The 16,089-nt window shown below is 34.4% G+C and overlaps 1 long non-coding RNA gene across 1 annotated transcript in view; it reads right to left on the reverse strand.

Annotated features, from left to right (window-relative positions):
- LOC145937180 (uncharacterized) overlaps window positions 1-12,984 on the reverse strand; it is a 24,920-nt gene extending 11,936 nt beyond the window's left edge. Inside the window, exon 1 of the long non-coding RNA XR_014425515.1 lies at window positions 12,812-12,984. This is a non-coding gene — a long non-coding RNA (uncharacterized LOC145937180). The remainder of the gene's footprint in view (window positions 1-12,811) is intronic.
- Between the last annotated feature and the right edge of the window lie 3,105 nt (window positions 12,985-16,089).

Below are 16,089 nucleotides of genomic sequence, written 5' to 3' on the forward strand. Positions count from 1 at the left end.
TTCTTTTGTTGGATATAGAGGCAACATAGAACAAATAACAAAAATATATATGAAAATATATAATCTCTATTTTATGCTCAAATACATATTTAATAATATTTATAATTTAAGAAAGAAAGATTAAACGTTAATATCGAAGAACGTAAATGCTATCTCCTTGAAATTCAACTCAGAGCACGCAGTTCACACACGTATATATGTGGCTTGCCCATGTGCGGCGTTCGTAAAATAGCACGCTTGCTAGAGACTCTACAGACATCTATGAATAGACAACATAAAGAGCTCTTCTGAAAGATATCTTACAAAAAGATAACTTACTGATATCATTTTTAAGAGAAATTAATAAGGTCTTTAAAAGTTCTCTTAAAGAGCTCTTCTGAAAGATATCTTACAAAAAGATAACTTACTAATATCATTTTTGAGAAAAATTAATGAAGTTTTCAAAAAGTTCTCTTAAAGAGCTCTTCCTCTCAATAATGCTCACTGGGTTATAAACAAAATATATAACGCTTCACATCTCAGGAACGTCACACGTTTATGATGGAATTGTAATTCATAATTAATAATATAATAATTAATAACTAAAATGTGATTCTTAAAATCGGCCACAGAGCCAAGCCCGAAAATTAATTCTAATTTTTCGGCACGGTATCTCGAATTGAGATTACAACGTTCCATCAAATTAATAATCCTCGACTTATTACAACGGGAACATAGGCGAGAAAAATATTGGTCCTAAAAGTCGCTGATTCAATTCCCGCTTCAGCGACTTTTCGGACCAATATTTTTCTCGCCTATGTTCCCGTTGTAATAAGTCGAGGATTATTAACCGTGCCGAAAAATTAGAATTAATTTTCGGGCTTGGCTCTGTGGCCGATTTTAAGAATCACATTTTAGTTATTAAATACTGAGAGCCGACAAAAAGATTTTTCTTAATAATAATTAATAATATGAGAATTATATATACATATATATATTTACAATTAAAAGGATTCTAAATTATTAATCTAAAATTATTCAAAAGATAAATGCTCTAATTAACTATTTGGTATTACTTAACGCTTAGCCCCCATGGAAAAATATATATGTAAAAATATATGTAGAAATATATGTAATATATTATATATATCTTGAAATATATGTATAATATAAATACATATTTGCATAATATAATTTATATATATATTTAAAAAATATATGTAAGTAAAAATATAGTTTTATTATATTGAATTTGAATATAATCTATAACAAATAAATATTATATGCATATATATATATATATATATATATATATGCTATATATTTTGAATAATAATTTGTATATATTATTATAATTGGATTTTTCCATATATGTGTGATATCACTTAACTGTATAAAGAAATATATATATATATATGTGTGTGTGTAATATATGTGTATATATTTCTATCATATATATATATCACATATCTTTATATAGTTATACATATATTAATATAGGATTCTTGCATATATGTATGGTATATATTAACTTTATAAATAGAATTATATTTACATTATATATATATATATATATATATATATTATGCAAAAATATATACATAATATAAATATAATATATATATTTATATTATGTATATATTTTTGCATATATTACAAATATATATATTCTTTACTTATATTTGTTATATAACCCTAAACGGCAAAAAATGATTAAATTTTTATATGCAAACTTATATTTCATATATATTATAAATATATTTTTACATATATATATAAATATATTTTTGCATATGTATAAATATCTTTTTGCATATATACATAAATATATACTATTTATATTTTTTAATAACAAAAAATTATATAATTTTGTATATGCAGACTTATATTTCATATATACTTTTGCCGTTTATAATATATTATAAATATATTATAAACGGCAAAAAATGATTTAATTTCTTATATGCACTTATATATTTTATATATGTATTAATATATATTTATATATGTATAAAATATATTTTAGAATATATTTTTGAATATATATTTTTCCATGGGGGAGGGGGATTACAATTCCATCATAGACGTTCCTGGGATGTGAAAAATCTAGTGGGTCGTGCTAAGACACGCGCGGCAAGAGGGAAACAGTGGGCGTCGACAACGAAATCAGCCCGAAATGTGCAACTAAATGACAGCACTGGTCTAGTATAACTAAAAATCGAAGCCTTCACTGCAATTATTCTTGATTTTTGTCTTATTCTATTATGTAAAATCATCTCCTAAAGGGTGATTCTCTACTTATTCCCTTATTAAATTTAATATTATTCCACCTGTTGCTGAATGTCAGTATATATATGTACATGCGCTCACGCACACATACATCCGCGTGCATTTAGTAAGCGAATATCTGCATTCAACGCACACGCACGCACGGACGCGCACGCAAGCACACACAATTTGTTGTCTCGCCTTTTTCACAAGCCTTGATCCCGACCAAGTTATATCCTGCGCTTGCGAAAGTGGAATTAGTTTTGTTACAAAACTAACATTAAAAGGCGACATAGTCGTGATAAAAATCAATTGTAAAAAAAAAGAAAGTTATGTATAATTAATTATAATATATACAATAATTGTAAAACTCCGAAAAAATAATGTACAATAAAGTTATAAGTACGATCATATTTATATTTTTTGTGCATCAAAGAAATTATCGAACTGTTTTTTATATAAGATACTGATTTATTAATAAATAACATTTGTAAGTTAAGAAAATATATTTTTTATTTAATCGGCTCTCAATATTAATAAATAATAAATGTGATCTGATGTTCTAGATGTCGGCCAATAGAGCCAAGCGCGAAAATTAATTTCTAATTTGTAAGTTATTTGAAACTTTTTGAATTAATTAAAAATGTACTGTTATTGTGTTTATTTCCAATTTTGTAAAGCTTTGAAGGAATTGATTCTCCGCTTAAAAAGCTGGAATGCATGTATCAAATATAAGAAACATTTTTTTTTCACAAAATATATCAATATAAATATACATACGTATAATTTTCAGATGTGCGCTACAGATTTTCTCGAAAGCGACTGACTGATAACTACGACTAACTATCGCTTTATATATTCGTCAATTTAAGAAATAATTTTACTACAATTAGAAGAATTATCTGATTAATGTCACATAATATACTCTATTTTTTGTTTTATATTACAATATTACATTTACTCGGTATTTTCTTAATAACTATTTTCCAAAATCATTTTTTATCAGGTTTCTAAAAACTTAATCATGAATTGTTTTCTGATTTATTACAACATATTTTGATCATTTTTAATAATAATTTATAATATTTAATATTTTGTCAGGATATTATATAAAATGGGCAGTAGTGTTATAGGATCGATTCCCCAAATCCTCCGCGAGGGGCGCGAGAGCGAGGAAGTCGGCACAGAAGAATGACGTACGCAAGGCAATCCGCGCGTGTTCTCATGGAGAAAATCGTGGAGGAGGAAAGATCATGTTCGCTGGTGAGAATTCTACAGGGATGGAGCAGAGATAAGATGTTCGTGTTGAATCGTTGATCTAAGGTATTCACAGACAGAAATAAAGAGGATTCTCTCGTAAGAAAGCATACGTTTGAGCGAGCACGAAAAGCGCAAGCGATAGGACTCGATCGTTCGAGGTATGAGAATCAAGAATACAACATTAAATTTCAAGAAAAGAAACAACACTATATTTAGTCCAAAAATTACAATAAAAATTATTTATAGAAGCTGAATTACAAAAAAAGGAAAGAGAGCTTGTCTCGTTACGATCGCGCGCGAATTTTACAATGAGCGAGTGACTCTGTTCTCAACGCGAGTAGGTATAAAAGAACTCCGTTATCTTACTTAAAGCGGAGTGATCAAGCGAGAATTAGAGAGCTTCGAAAAAATCAATGCAAAGAGAGAGCGATTTCGATTCGACTCGCCCTTTTCTAAATTTGCGTTGGAGTAACGCTTCCTCGTAAAACAAGCCTGTGCTTCAATATTGCTCTTTCACGAAATTCGATCATTTCTCCGTGAAAATATGGCCGAGAGAGATAATGCGAGATTAAACGGTTGAGGTGTATATTTTGGACTTAATTCCCGTTTGACTTTATTTGCGAGAGATATTTATCGCTCCGATATTCTCAAGGTTGAGAAAGTTAATTATTTTTTAAAACTAAGTTAAGTTAAAATTAATGGCTTATAAAATTATTTTAGTTATGTTAAAGTTGCATGTATGAACAAAAAACTAACTCATTGTCAGTTAAAAGTTAAGTTAGATTATGTTAACTTAAGTTAAATCAAAAGTTAAATTTATATTTATATTAAAATATTTATATTTATATATATTTTTTAAAAATATTTATACACTGAAAAAAATATTTTTATTCGTAAGCAGGGAATTTCTTTTATACATTTCCTCTAAACAGAAAATCTTACAGGAAGCATATTTCTCTTTGACACATAGATATTCATATAAATAAAAAAAATGGATGTGTAAGCTATGATCAAAAATAAATTCTTCTAGGAAATTCCACTATTGTAACATGAATAGCCTTTTGAAATAGAAGAATATGCAAGATACTCGCGGCATGTACATATATATTTGTTAGAAAAAGATTGTTATTTGTTTGCGCTATATTAGATTAACAAAAAGAGGAAATGCTCTGGCATTAAAAGAATTGTAATCTTAAGTTCAGTATCTCTTGGTTATAGGATATTTCTCAAGATTGTAGAATATCTTCTTATATCAGAGGAAAATCCTTTAGAATCGAGAAGAAATCTCTAAAGGACAGAATATTGTTTGTGGGGTGTATTAAATTAAAATGTCGTAACTTTAAAATTTTTTAATTTAATATTTTATTTGTTAATTTTTTTAAATTTATTTAAAATAACAAATAAGGAAATAACAAAAATTTTGTTTTTTGATGTAGGAATGTATTTTTTTGTAATTAGAATTATGAAAAAAAAATAAAAATTAATAGTACCTTTATTTATATAAATTTTAATTCAAATTTAGTTCTAGTAAGAATGACATACATCATAGAATGATTATCTCTTATTAAAATTTAATCGTTATTAAAAATTTAATTGTCCAATGTTTAAGATTTTATAGAAAAAAATAATGGTATTCAGAGATGAAAAAAATTTGTAACTTAGGAAAAAAGTTAGTAAGTTTAAGTTTAAAAATAATTAGTTTAAGTTAAAAATTGACTCATTTTAAATTAACAAAGCTGAGTTAAAAATTATTAACATTTTATTTAATTTTTAACTAATTAACTAGTTACTACTCAACCTTGGATATTATTGTCTCAGGTCTCGTATTTCGCCCGGACTAACAACCTTGCTTATAATGATCAATTGTTTGGTTTCATCGACAATCACAGATAATCATGAATATAATTTCGCACGTTTGAGCTGTAGAATATTTCGTATTTATCAAAACTCGAACATTCCGCCCGTCTCGTTCGGGTCGAAACGCCGGACCGTCGACCTATAGTATGGACTGTGCAAGTCGAAATTAAATCTCAATGTGGAAAAAGGACAGCAACAACTCGCGGCTAATATCTGTCCTTTTCTAGTCAGAACCGTAACATCTGTTATACATGTAGACAGAGATCGCGGTCACTTCTTTTCTCACTCTTTTTTGGACCCTGTTTCATATAATACAATGACATATATATATATATATATATATATATATATATATATATATATATAGACGAAGCATTCCTATACTTTTACTGTAGCAGCGAGTAAAGCCGGAAATTGGCAGAATACGACAGATTGAGATAGTTGTTTCGACACTCTTCTTTCTCACTCTATTTTCTTTCTCTTTCTCACTCTATCTTTTGGCTGTCATGACAGTATACTTGACAGCTTTGACAGCTTTGACAGCTAGAGGGCGGCCATATTCTCTTCTGTACGATAGAGTGAGAAAGAAGAGTGTCAAAACAACTATCTCACTCTGTCGTATTCTGCCAATTTCCGGCTTCACTCCACAGATGGAATGCTTCGTCTATATATATATGTCATTGATATAATATACGAAAGGTTGATTTACAAAATACGACACGGACCACGGACCGTCTTATTTTGGCAACAGCACGTATAGGCACCGGCGCGACAAATTTTACATATGTTCTGACTGCTTCGGCAATCCTATCATCCGTCAGTTTTATAACAGTTACAATGAATTAATTATCCAGCGACGATGAATTGATCCTTACAGCGTTACTTTTAGATGAAGACGAATCCGAAATAAAAAAATAAAGAAAAAAAAAACGAAAATGTTTGCACATCCTATATTAAAAAGATTAAAAGAATTTTTTTATATTAAAAAGATTTTTTATTGAATTTACATTTTCATATTCTTTATATATTTTGTGATGCTATAAAATAAAAAAAGTGGAGATGGCAGTAAGAAAAATTGGCCGAAATGCAACCGCAGGCCTGATCTAATTCATATTGGTAGACCCACATCGACACATATCGATACGGACCGACACGAATCGTCAAAATATTCTTTACGATAATGTCGGTCAATGCCAGTACGTTCCGTTGACGGAACGTGCAAGTCGGTGTTGATTAGTGTAGACAGTCTCATTAAAACACATGTTTTAAAGTTTTGTCGCGCTGGTGTCGATACATGTCGTTGCCGGAACGTGACGGTCCGTGCCATATAGAGTGAATCAACCTTAAAGTGAGATAGCGCAGCCTATACTACAGGTTATAGGTCGATAGTTGCTGTAGTATAATATCGCGCGGAGCTTTAACTCGTGACGCGGAATATAAACGTAAGAATTTAAAGCCGCACGGCTCTTTCAATTTTTCAATCTTTAATTCTGTATCCTCCGTATGTATTTACATATGTGGAAATTACCTCAATACTATTTTCATGTAGAATAAGAAAAAGAAAAAGAAGATAAAAGAAAGAATTACTTAAACTTTTAACAGTGGTTTATAACAAAATTGTAGCACACAGATTAACGCTTTCTTTTCAATTTTAACAAAATAAGAAAAAGGCGATTAATAAAAAAGTTTTTGTGCTTGGTCGCTCAACTCGATTCCCTGACTTTGATAGCTCTCTCGTGCTTATTCGAGACAGAGAGGAAAATGAGCAGATTTACGGGTCTCACGAGCTTAGACACCGCTGTTCAGATGATCACCACGCGAACGAGATCGTCCTCTTCGAGATGAACGCGGACGATACGTGATAACGGCCCAGGTAGCAAAATTAGTCACTTGACGCGTCATTCTAATATCAAGTTACATTAGAATAAGCTTAAAATGATTAATATTGCTATCTAGGCTCTCTTGTTGCAGAAGACAGAGGCGGCCGACGGAGATCGTCGAGTTGCTTCCATTACTTGGGTCGCTGACTGATTGTGAGAATATGGAGATACACAGATAAAGAGAATATGTGTCAAATCAATACTTTTATACTCGTATATACGCAACAAAAAAAGTATTAAATCAAAACTTATATATTTGTATATACACAAAAATTTGCTTGAATGAAAACATTTTATATAGTTAAACCGAGAAAAATATTAATCTTATTATTTAAGAATAATTTTTCTTGAATGAAAAATGAAAAAGAAAAATGTTGAGTAGAAAATAATTTATCTTCATATAAAAATAACATATTTTATTATATTCTTCAGATGACAATATATAATATTAAAATAAGATTATAAAATTGTTGAAATTTAAGATTTAGCAAATTCTTATAAGAAGATTTTATATATTGTTACGTCCACAAAACGACTTCGAAGTCGCGTCACTCACACAACGACGCGGCAGTTGTTAATAAACAACCCCCTTGATGATGATCTCTTGGAAACGCTCAGCGGATAATATACAGGAACGCAACAATATAGTTATATATACGAGTATATAAATGTTGATTTAAAACTTCTTTTTTTTCTGTGTACTCTTAGACGGTCCCAAAAATGGTCCCAAACCGTTGAGTTTCAACTAAAAAATGGCCTGGCATTCTCAGGGCATCCTCGGATAAGATCTGAAGCGGTCTCGAATTGAGACAGGCGTCGATTTGAGCGAGGAGCGTGGACATCTTCTCAAAGGTTAAAGTGACATCCTGCAATACTCGGCGGAAGTGTCCTTTGGCCGTCTTGACGGCTGCCTCCCACAATCCGTCGAAGTGCGGGACAGCCTGAGAGTTAAAGCGCCAGCGGATGTGCACGCGGGTAAGGTCACCGATTTGTCGTACTTCTTGGCTAGCGGCGACGAATAGCACCTGCTTGTCGATATCTATGTATCGCAGTCGCTATAGATTGTATCACATACTTCTTCGAAAGATGAAGTGTCTTAACGCGCCGAAGAAAGCGTCGGTCGTGTAATCAGACATGGCCTTCAGGTGCACGGCTTTGATGCACACGAAAACGGCTATAAAACTCTTGTAACTTTTATGGCTCCGTACCTTCGTGGTCCTTAGCATGATCGGTCTCGCGTAGCCCAGACCAGTGTGCAGAAATCTGGACAGTGTTACGCGGGGTCGCTCATTAATTGCTGCGTCGAGGCCTGCATCGCAGGCAGTGCAAACAGCGATGGATAATCTTCTGTGACTGTTGATCGTCCTTGTAGTATCCAGAATCGTTGTCGCAGTAGGTGAGGATGAGCTGAACGCCTTCATGCAGCATGCGTTTGTGACATACCTCGATCCACAAGGTAGTTAATCGAGAGTCCCGTGGTACATATCATTTTGTAACACCGCGGCACCCAATGGATAATGCGTTTCCTCGTCGGAGGCTAGCTGTCGCAACGTGCGAATGGCCAGAAACACATCACAATCCGTAGGTGACGGTTTTTAATTTGTAGATTCGAATTTTTTTTGTTGAGCTGACGCGCCATAAGATTTGCTGCAAATCCTGGTCGTCGGAGTGCACGAGTATTTGGCGATACATTTTCTCGATATCTGTTGCTAGTTGCATACTTGTATCGTCGCTATCTCAATAACATGTCGGGCAATGCGGGTAATAAATTCGGACTGGCGTGGCGTGCAAATTTTCGTAGAGCGTCTCGCCCGGAAGACGCGATGACCCGTTGAAAACTATTCTTGGTTTCGTTGAGCTGCTCGTCTCTCTCAATCGCCCGTGGTAGGAGAGATAGCACCCTCTTTTCGCAGAAGAATCCCCACGGGGTGGAACTGGCGTCATGTTCCTTATATGATTGCATTCGATGAATAGTTTGCGCACGTGGGCGTTCTTCCATGCGCGCTAGTAATCGCGCGACTCAGGAACGTGTGACGGAGAAATCAATTAGGGAGCACGAATTTTCGATTATATCGAAAGAGGAACGATATAGCGGCCGTCCGCGTCGTGGATGTTACGACAATGCTCCTTGCAACTTGTTCCTTCTCGGTCAATGACGCTTGTATGTTCGGTAAACTCTTTTGCTTCCACAGCTGCTTCACCATCGCCGTTACGGTATCGTCGCACACGCATGTATTCATTCATCATCCGATCCTGAAATGCTACGCGGCCATTTGATTAATTGAATGGGATCTTAAGTCAACCTCAGACCACACTTAAGACGATCTTAAATAGATCAGACTATGAATATCGGCCTATGAATACGCACGAAATCGTTCTCGGTAGGATTCGACGCGCCGACCGCTCCGGACAATATCCATTCACGACATGCCTCGTGGAGTGAGGATGCCGCCCCTGACACACGGAACAATTTTTTTTGGAAAGGCACCAACCTGATCGCCCGAAGTAGTTGAGGCAGAGATTATTACCCTCGACGTGCGCCTTTCTCTCTGCGGCCGATTTCTGCTGGTACTGCTCGCATAGCATCAAGAAATGATCTTCTTTACAGAGGGTGCAGCGTCCTCGCTTCGCTTCCTGTTTCCGGATGAAGTGAGCGCGGACGGAGCGCGTCAGGATCCGTCGCTTAATTTGCGGAAGCTCGCGTCGGGACGCAGTACCTTCAGCGTCTGCAGCCACTAAACCAGAAATCGCTTTAGCTCTTCGAAAGACGTGATTTTGTAACTCGATCTGCCCGAGTATGAGGCTCTCCATTTCCATGCTCATGTTGAATTGTCTGTGTTAACTCTTACGAATTATCACTCGGTCACTCGCGATTCGCTTTAATTGTACTAACACGAGAAAAAAATTTACATCCGGCTCGAAGGACCAACAAAATGTTTGAGCGAGCACGAGAAGCGCGAGCGATAGGATTCGGTCATTCGAGATATTAACGAGAAATAGGAATACAACATTAAATTTCAAGAAAAAAAAACAACACTGTATTTAGTCCAAAAATTAATAACAATAAAAATTATAGGAGCTGAATTACAAAGGAAGGAAAGAGTTTGTCTCGTGTCTCACGAACACGTGAGAATTTTACAATGTTTTCAATGCGAGTAGGTACGAACGAACTCCGTTATTCTACTTAAAGCGGAGCGATCAGGCGAGAATTAGAGAGTTTCGAGAAAATCAATGCGAAGTGAGAGCGATTTCTAACTTAATTCGCCCTTGTCTAGATTTGCGGAATAACGCCTCCTCGCAAGACAAGCTTGTGCTCTTATTAATATCTCCCTTTCACGAAATTTACTCATTTCTCCATGAAAACGTGGCCAATAAAGATAATGCGAGATTAAACGGTTGAGGTGTATGTTTTGGATTTTAATTCCCGTTTGATTTTGTTTGCGAGAGATATATATCGCTGCGATATTATTGTCAAGTCTCGTATTTCGTCCGGAATAACAATCTTATTTATAACGATCGATTGTTTAGTTTCGATAATTACGGATATAATCACGAATATAATTTCGTACGCTCGAGCTGTAGAATATTTCGTATTTATCAAAACTCGAACACATACAATATAATTAGGAATAACTGTAGACGACCCAACTGGCTTAATTGATTTTTATTAATTCGATGTCATATAAAAATACAGACTACGTTTCTTTACCATCTCTACTAAACGTTAGTTGACACATCATATGTATTTAGAGAAGTTTAACTTGTTGAAATTTTATTAAATGTTACGTAAGGTATGTTTAAATGATTTACTTTATACCAATCGTTAGTTTCACTTGGTTTACGCTATACATCCATAAAATGATTTTCTTTTTGATATATTTGTATTATTATTTTTTATATCTTTTAATTTTAGACTTGATAAGGACCTGGACCAAAGGTCGAAACGTAGTCTGTATTTTTATATGACATCGAATTAATAAAAATCAATTAAGTCAGTTGGGTCGTCTACAGTTATTCCTAATTTTATTCTTCACTGGCGATACAAAAATACTTGCTACATACAATATAATTAAATTTAATTAATAATATTAAATTCAATTTTTGTTTTATTTGGTTTTCTCTTCTTATCACAAGTAAAGATTAGACCCAACGCTGGAATTTATTTGCAACTTTCGGCCGAATTTCTCGATTCACGCCTACTGCTATCCTCTTACTGCTCGCGTCTTAGCAACGCGTCGCCGGACGCTCGTAACTAAGAAGCGCAGAAATGTATGTACGTATCAAAAATGTAATAACAAGCGAAAACCGAAGAAGAGAAAACCAACCAAATAAAACAAAAATTAAATTTAATGTTATTAATTAAATTTAATTATATTGTATGTGTTCGAGTTTTGATAAATACGAAATATTCTACAGCTCGAGCGTACGAAATTATATTTGTGATTATATCCGTAATTATCGAAACTACATTTCTGCGCTTCTTAGTTACGAGCGTCCGGCGACGCGTTGCTAAGGCGCGAACAGTAAGAGGAGAGCAGTAAGCGTGAATCAAGAAATTCGGCCGAAAGTTGCAAATAAATTCCAGCACTGGATTAGACTAATTAAGAGAGTAATTAAGAGCTTAGCGCGATATGTAGTGTACATATTATTTTTGTCTTATTAAAACATTTTTTATTTCATACATTTCAGTCTTATAATTCCAATTAGTAATTTTGAACTTCAGCAACTGTCAAATACGTATAAAATAAATTTTATACGGAGATTATTGACTCAAATTCACATAAAAGTATATTATAATACAAAATATAGATTAAAATTCGCAATAACAATAATAAGTCAACATCAAGTTAGCTTGTTGCTTCAAGACATTGCCGTTTTAGATTATTCTCTCTACGCCTTAGATTTTGTCCCCGCATTTTTTGTTCCCTAATTAATAATTATTAATTTAATATAAATGTATGAAAAATAAATAATAAAATAAATAAGTAATGGAAAGTTTAAATGCTAAATCAAATAAATAAAAAAGGGAAAAAGAGGCCAATATGAGCTTTGACGCGGTACTTAGTATAATTAAATTATATTTGATGAAATTTAACAAAACACATACGTTTCGACCCAATTCGGGTCCTTTTCAATGTTACAAAATTGAAAAATTAAAAAATTACCAAGCGCGCATTACAATATGACGAACGAAAATTAGGAAACAACATATCTTCGGAAAACGCTACTTGAAAGACATTATGTGCTTGAAAACGCTATAAATCCGTATACTGCAAAAAACGCTGATTAGGAGATATCATATATTATTCGGATGCTACAAATTTCTAGTTTCAACGCAATCTATCTCACCGAGATGGAAAATTCTTTGTCAAGAATCTCCATGAGCGTCGTGTGACCTCCTATTGGATGGAGGACATAAACCGGTAACTCGATCGAAAAGTCGACCAAGTCACGAATCAATATGCTCATGACATATAGTAATCCAAAAGTCTACTAACTGAAATATATGGGCCTTGTGTTTGGGAGATATATAAAGGTAAAAATAAACAAAAGAATTTAGATCCTACCCAAAGTTTTCCTGTTCCCCTTCGAAACCTTCTTCCTTCTCCCAGTCCTTCTCTCTCTTCCTTTTCTATTAATCTCGATCCTGTCTGTTTTGCTTTTCCTATACTCACTCCACTTTCCTCTCTCAAGCCAGAATCGTAAATTTGTCCATATTGGTCCATATTGGATTCCGGATAAAATCCATGGCCTTTTACAATTAGGAAATATTAATTTTGTTTGTCAAATTTGTCATAAGATAAGAGCACGGTTTCCTTCGATTTCATTAAGCACATTGAGAAAAATATTATGAAGCTTCATCTTGAAGTCGCAGGGGAGATAAGGAACTTTAATATCCATCTAATCAATAAATTCTTGTCCTCTCTCAATATCCTTTCGAAAACGGACCTTCGCATAATTAGAATGGAAAAAATCACTAATAATTTTATAAAAAATCATCTACATCTCATAGTAACATGTGCAGATAAAGGCAATGTAACTGTAGTTTTAGATAAAGCCGACTACTTTAAATTTTCCGGTAATTTCATAGAATGGGAGAACTTTTAGAGAATCTTGGAATTATTAGTCGCCTCAAAAGATTCTTTGTCAAATATTCAAAAGTTGTTCTATCTAAAAACGAGCGTCACCGACAAAACCGCGTTGTTGATAAATCATATTCAAATAGCAGACACTAATTACGAAACTGCGTGGCAATTGCTTATTGAAGAATATGACAATCAACGCGCTATTATATATGCTCACATTCAGGCTTGCAGATCTGCCTGTAATGAAAACGGAAACGGCGACTTAGCTAAAAAAGGATCACGCACGATTCTTATGAGAAAAACGTTTTCGGTCAATTTGCTGGAATTTGAGATATGTTACTTGTGTCCCTGATCAAAAATCTCAAGTTACAGAAACTTTCTATATCCAATTTCTGAATTATACGGGTGTGCAAAACGTGTCGGAACTCCTTAATATTTCGACAAATACGCATTTTCGAAAAAAATATTTTATATTAAAGTTGTAAAGTTTTATATGACGCATTACATAGCAATATTAGTGTAATCTTGAATAGCGCTTTCAAGGCCACGTAAAGATCATTGATATTTTTAAACGAGAACCCTCCTTTTTTATTGCGTATTCTTGTAGCTTATCTTGAGAGCTTTTTAAAGTACTATAATAAAATATTTTTTCATTCACTACTTTCCGAATTAAGATGCTTGAAAGTTATAGTATCGCCGATACATTACCTAAGACCTAAGATGTACCGCATGGAGGTTTACATCTCTTTTGAGTAATAATATGTAAGCATTTATGTTCTAATATAAAGGATTGAAGGAAATGAATTAATAAGAATTTTATCCATTCCTATCGAAATGTCTAATTTAGTCGCCGGTTCCGTTTGTTCGTTAAATTGCGTAGGATATCGGTTCCTCCAATCGATATTCTACTTCAAAAATTCTGGGAGATCGAAGAAATTTCTTCCGAATCGTCGCTGTCGGAAGAAGATGAACGGTGCGAACAACACTTTGTTAAAACGTATCAATGCGCAGCCGATGGCCGATACATAGTATGGTTACCGTTTAAATCCGACCCTCCGATCGATATCGGATCTTTACGAGAGTCCGCTGTCACCTTATATTCTAAATTAGAGCGATGTCTCCAAAAAAATCTGGATCTTACGAAACAATATAACGACTTTTTAAACGAGTATGAAGCGATGTGTCATATGAATATTAATCTCCGAAGATAGCTCCGACGCTCTTTCACGCGATATATTCCCCACCATCCGGTCTTACGTGAAACAAGCAGTACAACTAAACTTCGCGTAGTGTTTAACGCGTCGTGCAAAACAAGTAACGGGTTCACCTCAAATGACCACTTAATGACCGGACCAAAATTACAACGCGACTTATCATCAATTATACTACGATGGCGACAATATCGTTATGTATATACAGCCGACATTGAAAAAATATTTCACCAAATTTGTTTCCGGATGACATCAACTTTACACGAATTTTATGACGATCTCATACCGATAATCTCATTCTATCTTAACGATTATTAACGGTAACTTACGGCACGGCTCCGGCTCCGTACCTAGCAATGCGCGTTCTTGATCAATTGACTGTCGATGAAGGACACGCCTTCACGTGTACGCGCACCGGCAGGAATGGTGTCCGGCGTTAAGATGTGTGTATACGTGTATGACAGCCGAAAGACAGCGCGATCCGCGGTGTCTGTATAGCTGTCGCACTCCCTCCGTTCGACCGTCGAGTGAGTGAGACAGCTATTGGACACCACTAGCGGTTATCACGTCTTGCTTTCTCTCTCGATCGTGCGATGTATGAAAGAGATGCAAAATTGGAGTAACCCCTACTATTTTCTCCTTTGCTCCTTAATCTCCGCTAAAAGAAAGTATCGTGACTAACTCACAAAAATGATGGCGAGGCGGTTTTCATTTGCAAAAATGGGTTTCAAATTTAAAAGAATTGTTAGACGATATTTTTCCTCCGAGAAAACATGAGTTAGCTACTGAACGTCCATTCGATCATGATAATACTCTCAAGGTTTTCGGTCTTACATGGACTCCGCGAGAGGATTCATTTCGTTTTCAAATCGAGCCGTCCTCATGTGATACGAATACGAAGCGATCGATTTTGTCGTTTATCGTCAAACTTTTTGACCCACTGAGATGGGCTACTCCGGTGACCATTATTTTCAAAATAATGATTCAAGAACTGTGAATCGGTAAATACGACTGGGATTTTCCCATCGCTACTGAATTATTAGAGCTGTGGAAAAATATTACGCAGAATTCGTTGAATTACAAGAGATACACATCCCACGATGGACCGAAATGCAGTTAAAAACCTTAGCTATCGAGATTTAGACGGATTTGTCGATGCTTCCAGTCGAGCGTACGCAGCGGAAATTATTCAATAATTCTCTTGGGTTGTTCCAAGAATTCCAATAATTATATCCAATAATTCTCTTCTCAGGTTGTTACCTGAGAATTGTCCATTCGTTCAGCGAATACTCCGTGATGTTGTTAGCCGCGAAAGTAAAGGTAGCGCTAATTAAAACAATTAGTGTACCGCGTCTAGAGTTAAACGCGATCGTTTTGTTAATTTAATTATTTGCGTTCGTATTAAATTGATTAAATTTGCAGCATATTCCAATGTATGGATAGACCGATTCCTTTGTCGCGTTTGCATGGACATCCGTCTAAATGGAATACATACGTCGCGAACCGCATATTGGAAGTACAGATTCGTCTACCATCCGTTAAATGGGA

This window comes from Prenolepis imparis, unplaced genomic scaffold (assembly GCF_030444845.1).
Source record: "Prenolepis imparis isolate NDT839.2.m4 unplaced genomic scaffold, iyPreImpa1.0 SCAF_1, whole genome shotgun sequence".
Lineage (NCBI taxonomy): Eukaryota > Metazoa > Arthropoda > Insecta > Hymenoptera > Formicidae > Prenolepis > Prenolepis imparis.